An 8,279-nucleotide genomic window follows, 5' to 3' on the forward strand; every position below is an offset into this window, starting at 1 on the left:
TTGGCCAAGCTTCTCAAGAGGTCAAAAGTATTTATTTTTTTTTCTCAAAAGCACTTTTTTCCTAACTTGAGATGTTTTGACCAAGCTTTTTTTGGGGAAAAAAATATTTTTGGGAAGAAGCACAAGTATTTTTTGAGAAGCAGAAAAAAGTAGTTTCTTCCCAAAAGCAGAAGCAGAAGCAATTTTGACTTTTCTTCTTACCAAAAATACCCTTAACAAAATATAGTATATATCAAAATAACCTTTAAACCTAATACTTAGGATATTAATGTATAAATATTTCTTATTATTTTTAGGATAGTTTTCTAATACATAGTGACTTTAGGGGTGAATGCTTTTATATTTGTTGAATGATTTTTAATATATTTAACATATATTAAAAGAATTAAGTACTTTCAAATTTTATTTTCATATTTTACTTAAATAAAATAAAAATATTTAATTATTGCCTGTAATAAAAAAAATTAAAATTATTTATTTACTTATAATATTAACTATTAAGTAAACTTATTCATGTCCTTATTCGTAATTTGATACTTAAAAGCACTTTCTGAAAAGCTTGGCCAAACACAAATTATTGCTCAAAAGTCTTTTCAGAGTGATTAGCCAAACATAAACTGCTTCTCTCCAAAAGTACTTTTTTCAAAAGCACTTTTGAAAAAAACACTTCTCAAAATAAGTTGATTTCTCCAGTTTGGACAAACAGGTTATAAGAGTTCATTCTCGAGAGAACCTAAGTGGTGAGTGAATCACCCCCTTAATTATTAGCAGTCAAACCCTATGTTATTACGTACAATGATGCAATTTTTTAATATGTATGGTAAAAAGGAGAGTGTCACGACCTGGAAATCCCACCATCAAGATTGTGATAATGCCTAACATTTCACTTGCTAGGCAAGCTAACGTTAGAATAGTTTATCCATTTTTAACACTTCAGATTAAATAATAATAAAGAAGCTGAAATAACTGAAATAATCTAAACTAAAGTGCGAAAAATCATAAAAACTAAAATATCTTATACAACCCCGACTCTGGTGTCACGGGTGCGCGAGCTACTAGAATGATACAGATAAAGGTCTGAATGAAAGTAAAATTGTCTAAAATAAAAATACACAGCTAAGATAAAGTAGAAGGGGACTTCAGGGCTGCAAACGCCGAGCAGTTGTACCTCAAATCTCCACACTGATAGTCAACCTGAGTAATCTACTGACCGCCGCTGGGACCGACACTAAAATCTGCACAAGAAGTGCAGAGTGTAGTATGAGTACAACCGACCTCATGTACTCTATAAGTGCCAAGTCTAACCTCAACGAAATAGTAAAGAGGTTAAAGCGGGTCACATACTATAACCTGTACGCAGTATAAAATAATAACAAGAAAGGAAAACACGAAAACGAAATAAAGTAGTTAACTCATGGAAATAACTCAATCCTCAAAGAAAATCAATACCAATCCTTAGAGTCTCGTACGAAAGTATCGAAGCGACCACAATATAATAAGGAATAGAAAACACATAAATTATTGAGGCACGCAACCCGATCACACCATGCAACACTATCATCCCTTATTCCACAGTATAAATGTCAATAATAATAATAAGTAAGTAAATATATGTTGCGGTACACAACCCGATTCCACCATATAATCAGAGTCAATATAATAATTAACCATTATTTAACCATATCAATCCACCCTTATTTCACCTGTTGCGGCGCGCAACTCGATCTCACCTAACGAGCTCAAAACACATATATCTAAATATGCTCGCTAGTCAAAGATAGTATAAAAAATTATCGTATCTACGGGGATTGGAGTTAAACGGTATTTTCGTAGCTTGTAGCTAGATTTCTATCCAAGATGATCAACAATTGAGATTATATGATTAAGAACTAAAATTAACTAAGACTCTAGATCTAATTGTCTAATGACAATTGAACAAAATTAAGCAAAGAAGATATCAATAGGAGAAAATAGGGGTTGATTTGATAAGTGCGAGATAATTGTCTGGGATTTTAATTCTCGTTAATTCACTTCTAATGTTCAAGTGAGTCTCTCGAATTCACTCAATTATTAATTCAAATGTTTAGTAGAAACTCCTCTTTCGATTAAGTCTCAACCTTACAATATGAATCAATTTATGCTCGGTGAAGATATGCACGAATTCTTAGTGGACTGGTCTCCTAACTAGGTCTAAGCAATAATTCAACTAGCCTCTTTTAATTACTAAGAAGAATCAATAAATTCAACCAATGAGATGATGCAAAAACATCCCAAGTTATGCTTCTCTCGATTACATGAACATGTGAATATAGATAAAATTATTAAATCACCCAAAATAATTCAATACATAAAAACTAGAGTTAATATCCACAAACAATCATCAAAACACTAAATCCATCAATCCCTAAAGAGAACTACTCCATAGATATGGAGTAATTCATCACAAATATAAAGAAAAGCATTAAACGATCCAAACTCTTGTCTCAAGTGAGGATTGAATGATGAATTCCTTGTGCTTTGGCTTCTCCACCTTCTCTCTAGCCTTCTTAGGTCTTAGATGTGTCAAAAGTCCAAAAAATACTATTTTTCCATGTATTTATACTAAGTAGGGTCGGACCCAAACGAAATCACCCTTTCCTAGCCGAAATAGGAAAACTTGCAAACTTATTGTATTTCATGCGTCACACTGTGCGTAGCAGGGTGCGTAGCATCAGTGCTTTTTCTAGACAGACCCCATAAACCCAGCCTCTAAAGTTTGTTATTTTCTGACAGATTTTTACACCAATGCATCGCACTATGCGTCGCCCAGTGCGCCGCACCAGTGCATTTTTTCAGCAGATTATTCTTCCTTGAATTTTGACGCCCAGAAGTGATCCTCGACCCCCGAACACGATTCCGGCTTACTCAGACTTCAAAGCTCCAATTAGTTCCATAATATCTATATAGCTCGAATCACTCCTATAAGGCATAAAATACATAATTAGTGCAAAACACTAGCAATTAACGCTCAAACTCAATTAAAGTGCAGTAAATTAGAATGTAATAAGCGACTAAAACACAAGATTATAGTATATCATCAACACCCCACATTTAAACCATTGCTCGTCCTCGATCAATCACACCACACTTTATATAGACACAACATTACTAAGCAACTCTCCTAACTCATTACACCAAGAAAATTTAAAATAGACTAAGCACAATAGTGTAACATCTTCACCTCAAGAATTGACTTAAAAGCACCATGCATTATTTACAACTCACTCACTTACTCTAATATAGAGGTCAACAACATTGCCTTTCCTTCATGAATCAAGTGCCCTCACAATAATAGAGAATAGTTTCACACACAATAAAAGTTAAGAATAATTAGGAACTCAAAATAGAAAGAATTCACTCACTCTCATAAACAACATTCATATGCCACAAAAGATGCACCATAGGCTTGCCCATAGTGTACTACTCAACTAATCGAGCCCATTCAGTCAAGGATCAAATAGAACTTTCATTGGTTGTAATGTAAGCTGCGGGACGGGTAGGATACATTTAGATATAAGAGTGACTACACCTCCTCCCTAAGCACTTTAATACATACATTTTATTGTTCGAAACCCCACACTTATGTCAAACCATAACTCCACCTTCACATTAATATACATTAACTCCCAACTTATTTAAGCACAACTACATCATAAGTAACCACTATCAAGGAATATTTCACAATCGTACAATTAATCTCTCTCTTTTTTCAGTTCAAGTGGCTCTTACTTTTTCAAAACAGTGCACATTTTTCCTTATTTCAATAGTTCCACTCGAAAGCCCAACCAACACCCCACACTTTAACTTTTACAAAGTTCATACTAAATTCAAGTGCTCACAAGAGGTAAATGGTTCAAATAGATGGTCAATTCAAACAAATGGGTAAGGCTTGTAATGTGGTTGCCAAAAGAAACAGGATTACAGGCTCAACGGGGTTAACTAAGGTACATAACAATTAGGTGGGTAAAAGCATATAACTGGCTCAACAAAAAAATGCCTATATCACTTCCCAGACTAAACAAAACTACTATTTCGCTTTGCAAACACACGGGGCAAGTTCTAGACATCAAATGCAATGCACAGAATAACACAAAAACCTCACACACACACACGGCACATAAATCACTCAAGATTGAATGATCAAGACTCTCTAGTCAAAGCAGTTAAGCAAAGTTAAACTTATACAATTTAAGGTGCTTATGCAAAAGTCAAAAACTGAGCCTAAGCGTCACAACTAAAGCACTCACTATTTTCAAGGCATAATAAAGTCAAGAGATATTGCTTCCAATTCAAATCATAGCATAAGGTTTCCTACTTCTAAAAACAAAAACTAACTACACCCGGTTCAAACAAAACCCTTGGAAAAGAACTACGGCACAAAGAAAAATCAAGGGGGAATTATTACTCTACCTAACAAAAGAAAATCTTTCGATCTTTTTATTTCGACTTAAATCCCTCAAGAAACCTGTCGAATGATATCCATCGTCGGGAAAAGTCTAAAATTTTAAAAAAAATTATGTTTTTTTTTTCAATTTTACTAAACAAAAACTAAAACTAACATACATACAACATACAACATATAATTATCCCCCTACCCCATACTTTAAGGTGTGGCATGTCCCCATGACACACAATTAAAAAGTATAAAGTTGAGGAAACTTCCCTAAATATCTAGTCGGGGTTTGAGTCGAAGTCGGGCTCCATTCCACGCACCTGAACCAGTGCAGACAGCTTCTTCTCAACCTTTTTGGGGTACACCCCACACTTATTTTTTCCACTCGTTGTAGCCTTTTCTTTCGAACTCTTCACTTTCCATTCAACACTTGTAGCTGGATTCTCTTTTTTAACCCCCGTTTCTACATTCATCTCAAAAGTTACAGTCTCATCCCCCACTCTAAGCATGATTTTTCTATCATGTATGTCTAATATTGCTCTGCCCGTTGCTAAGAATGGTCTTCCTAAAATGAGAGTGACCTCCTTATTATCCTCCATATTTACTACAATAAAGTCCACAGGAAATACAAACTTATCTACCCATACTAAAACATCTTCCACTATCCCCTCGGGTATCAAAGTTGTTTGGTCAGCTAGCTACAAAGATATTGGTACCGACCTTATCTCTCCAATCTCACTCTCCAACTTCCTGTAAATAGACAAAGGTATTAAATTAATTGAGGCGCCAGAATTACATAAAAATTTATCAAATTTAATAGAGCCTAAAGAGCAAGATATAGTAAAACTTTCTGGATCTCCACATTTTTGTGGGAGTTTATTTTGCAAGATAGCACTACAATGCTCTGTGAGTTTGACCATTGATGTCTCCTCGACCTTCCTTTTCTTTATAAGGATCTCCTTCAAGAATTTTGCATAAGTTGGCATTTGGGAGAGCACCTCTGTGAATGGCAAGTTTACATTAACATATCTCAGCATATCTAGGAACCTCTAAAATTGTTTATCCAGCTTCTTTCTATAAAGCTTTTGGGGAAAAGGTAAAGCAGGCATGTGCTTGCTCTCTTCATTAGATTTATCCCTTCTCGAAGTGTCCTCCTTCTTCTTCTTGACAGCTCCCTTCTTTATTGTCTTCTTTGTTATCAACTTCATTTTTCAGTTGCTCCCCAATATCTTTTTCAGGAACAATCTCTTTTTGGACCGGAGTGGGCTCTTCCAACACTTGCCCGCTTCTCAAAGTTACAACATTTACAGTTTCTTTGGGGTTCCTTTCAGTGTCAGCTGGCAAAATACCTGGGATCCTCTCAGACAATATGTTGGCTATTTGTCCCACTTGCTTCTCCAAATTTCGCAACCCTGTGCCAAGTTCTTTGATAGCTGCACCATGATCATGTAATCTCTCATATGTCTTGACAATGAAGGACTTCATTAGATCTTCTAACCCAGACTGAATTGGCTGTTGAGGGTGAAACTGCTGCCTTTGCTGATTTTGGAAAACAGGCGCCCCTTGTCCTTGAGGTCTTGCATTATTTTGTTTCCATGCATTTGTTGTACCTCCTGGTGAACTCCATGAAAAAGCGGGGTGCCTCTCACCCATTGCATTAAAGTTGTAATTTCCAACAGCATTAACTTCCTTAGTTGAGGCTTGACACCCATGAGTAGGGTGTCATCTTCCACAAATATCACATGCTGCATAAGTTTCACTCTGTAAGTCTGTATTGAAGCTAAGGTCAGCTTCCTTATCTCCTTCGCCATATCGTCAAGTTGTACCTACACAGATGTGTTAGCATCAACTGGGTGAACATCATTCGCCCGTCTTCTTTCAGGACTTTCAGAGGGCCACTGATTTGCATCTTCAGATAATTCATTGAGAATATTGACTATCTCCTATGGTGTCTTCTTCATTAATGGACCTCCAGTTACATTGCTCAATGTTTTGCGTGAGGCCGGTGTCATCCCATCCCAAAAATCCTGAAGTTGCATCCAGAGTTCAATACCACTGTGTTGACACTTTCTGACTATCTCCTTAAACCTCTCCCAAGCTTCAAAAACTGTTTCATTATCTTTCTGGCAGAAGTTATGGATCTCTCTTCTAAACTTGCCCGTTTTAGTTGAGGAGAAATATTTGTTAAGAAATTTTACGGTCATCTCCTCCCATGTTCGAATTGATCCTTGAGGCAAGCTTCGAAGCCACTGTTTCGCATCATCTTTCAGTGTGAAGGGGAATGCCATTACATAAATTGCATCTTGTGAAACACCATTATATTGAAAGGTGTTCATGATCTTCTCGAAGTCCATTAGAAGATTGTTTGGATCTTCGTTCATCTTTCCTCTGAAGACACAACAGTTTTGCCGAGTTTGAAGCAACCCTTGCTTCAATTCGAAATTGTTTGTTATAACTGGAGCTGGTCAAATGCTTGACAAACCTTGGTTGTAGACCGGTCTAGAGTAATCACCAAGTGGTCTCCCAGCACCGGGAGCTATGTTTCTATAATGTCCTGCACCCACAGGTTGAATTTGATTAAGTCTGTGACCCCTCTCTTCTTCATAAATATGTTGTGCATCTCTAAAACCTGCTTCTTCAGTATTTCGTGCCACTTTTTCTCTTTGTTGGGCTACCTCTCTCGTAGCCAGGTCCACATTATCTTCACCATTTCCGGCCATATCTTTGGTTGAGGATTGCCCAACCTTTTCTAACGTCTTGGTGAGATTTCTTTCCTTCTTCAATTGTTGTTGTTGTTTTTCTATTTCTGGCTCGTATGGCAGTAATTCTTTCCCAGAAGATCAAGTCATGCACCAATCTAACCTGTAACCTGCGCACAGTCAAAGAACACCAACCGTAAAAAGGGAAAAAACAAAAAAAAAATCTTGAATTAGCACTAAAAACTATTTCAAACACTATTGATTGCCAATCCCCGGCAACGGCTCCAAAATTTGTCGAGCTCAAAACACACACTTAAATATGCTCGCTAGTCAAAGATAGTATAGAAAATTATCGTATCCTCATGGATTGGAGTTAAACAGTATTTTCGTAGCTTGTAGCTAGATTGCTATCCAAGATGATCAACAATTGAGATTATATGATTAAGAACTAAAATTAACTAAGACTTTAGATCTAATTGACTAATGACAATTAAACAAAATTAAGCAAAGAAGTTATCAATAGGAGAAAATTGGGGTTGGTTGGATAGGTGCAAGATAATTGTCTGGGATTTAACTCTCTTTAATTCACTTCTAATGTTCAAGTAAGTCTCTCGAATTCACTCAATTATTAATTCAAACGTTTAGTACAAACTCCTCTCTCGATTAAGTCTCAACCTCACAATATGAACCAATTTATGCTCGGTGAAGATATGCACGAATTCATAGTGGACTGGTCTTTAGGAGAACCTCTTTCAATTATCCTCCTAACTAGGTCTAAATAATATTTTAACTAGCCTTTTTCGATTACTAAGAAGAATCAATAAATTCAACCAACAAGATGATGCAAAAACATCCAAAGTTATGCCTCTCTCGATTACATGAACATGTGAATATAGATAAAATTATTAAATCACCCAAAATAATTCAATACATAAAAACTAGAGTTAATATCCACAAACAATCATCAAAACACCAAATACATCAATCCCTAAAGAGAACTACTCCATAGATATGGAGTAATTCATCACAAATATAAAGAAAAGCATTAAACGATCCAAACTCTTGTCTCGAGTGAGGATTGAATGATGAATTCCTTGTGCTTTGGCTTCTCCATCTTCTCTCTAGCCTCCTTAGGTCTTAGATGTGTC

General features: G+C 36.0%; 1 non-coding gene across 1 annotated transcript; it reads left to right on the forward strand.

Moving 5' to 3' along the window:
- Positions 1 to 6,481: 6,481 nt before the first annotated feature.
- On the forward strand, positions 6,482 to 6,588 carry LOC117278904 (small nucleolar RNA R71). The gene has a single exon (XR_004509259.1). It is a non-coding gene; the product is annotated as a small nucleolar RNA R71 (small nucleolar RNA).
- The last annotated feature ends 1,691 nt before the right edge of the window (positions 6,589 to 8,279 follow it).

The sequence above is a fragment of the Nicotiana tomentosiformis genome, chromosome 5 (assembly GCF_000390325.3).
Source record: "Nicotiana tomentosiformis chromosome 5, ASM39032v3, whole genome shotgun sequence".
NCBI classification, from domain to species: Eukaryota; Viridiplantae; Streptophyta; class Magnoliopsida; order Solanales; family Solanaceae; genus Nicotiana; species Nicotiana tomentosiformis.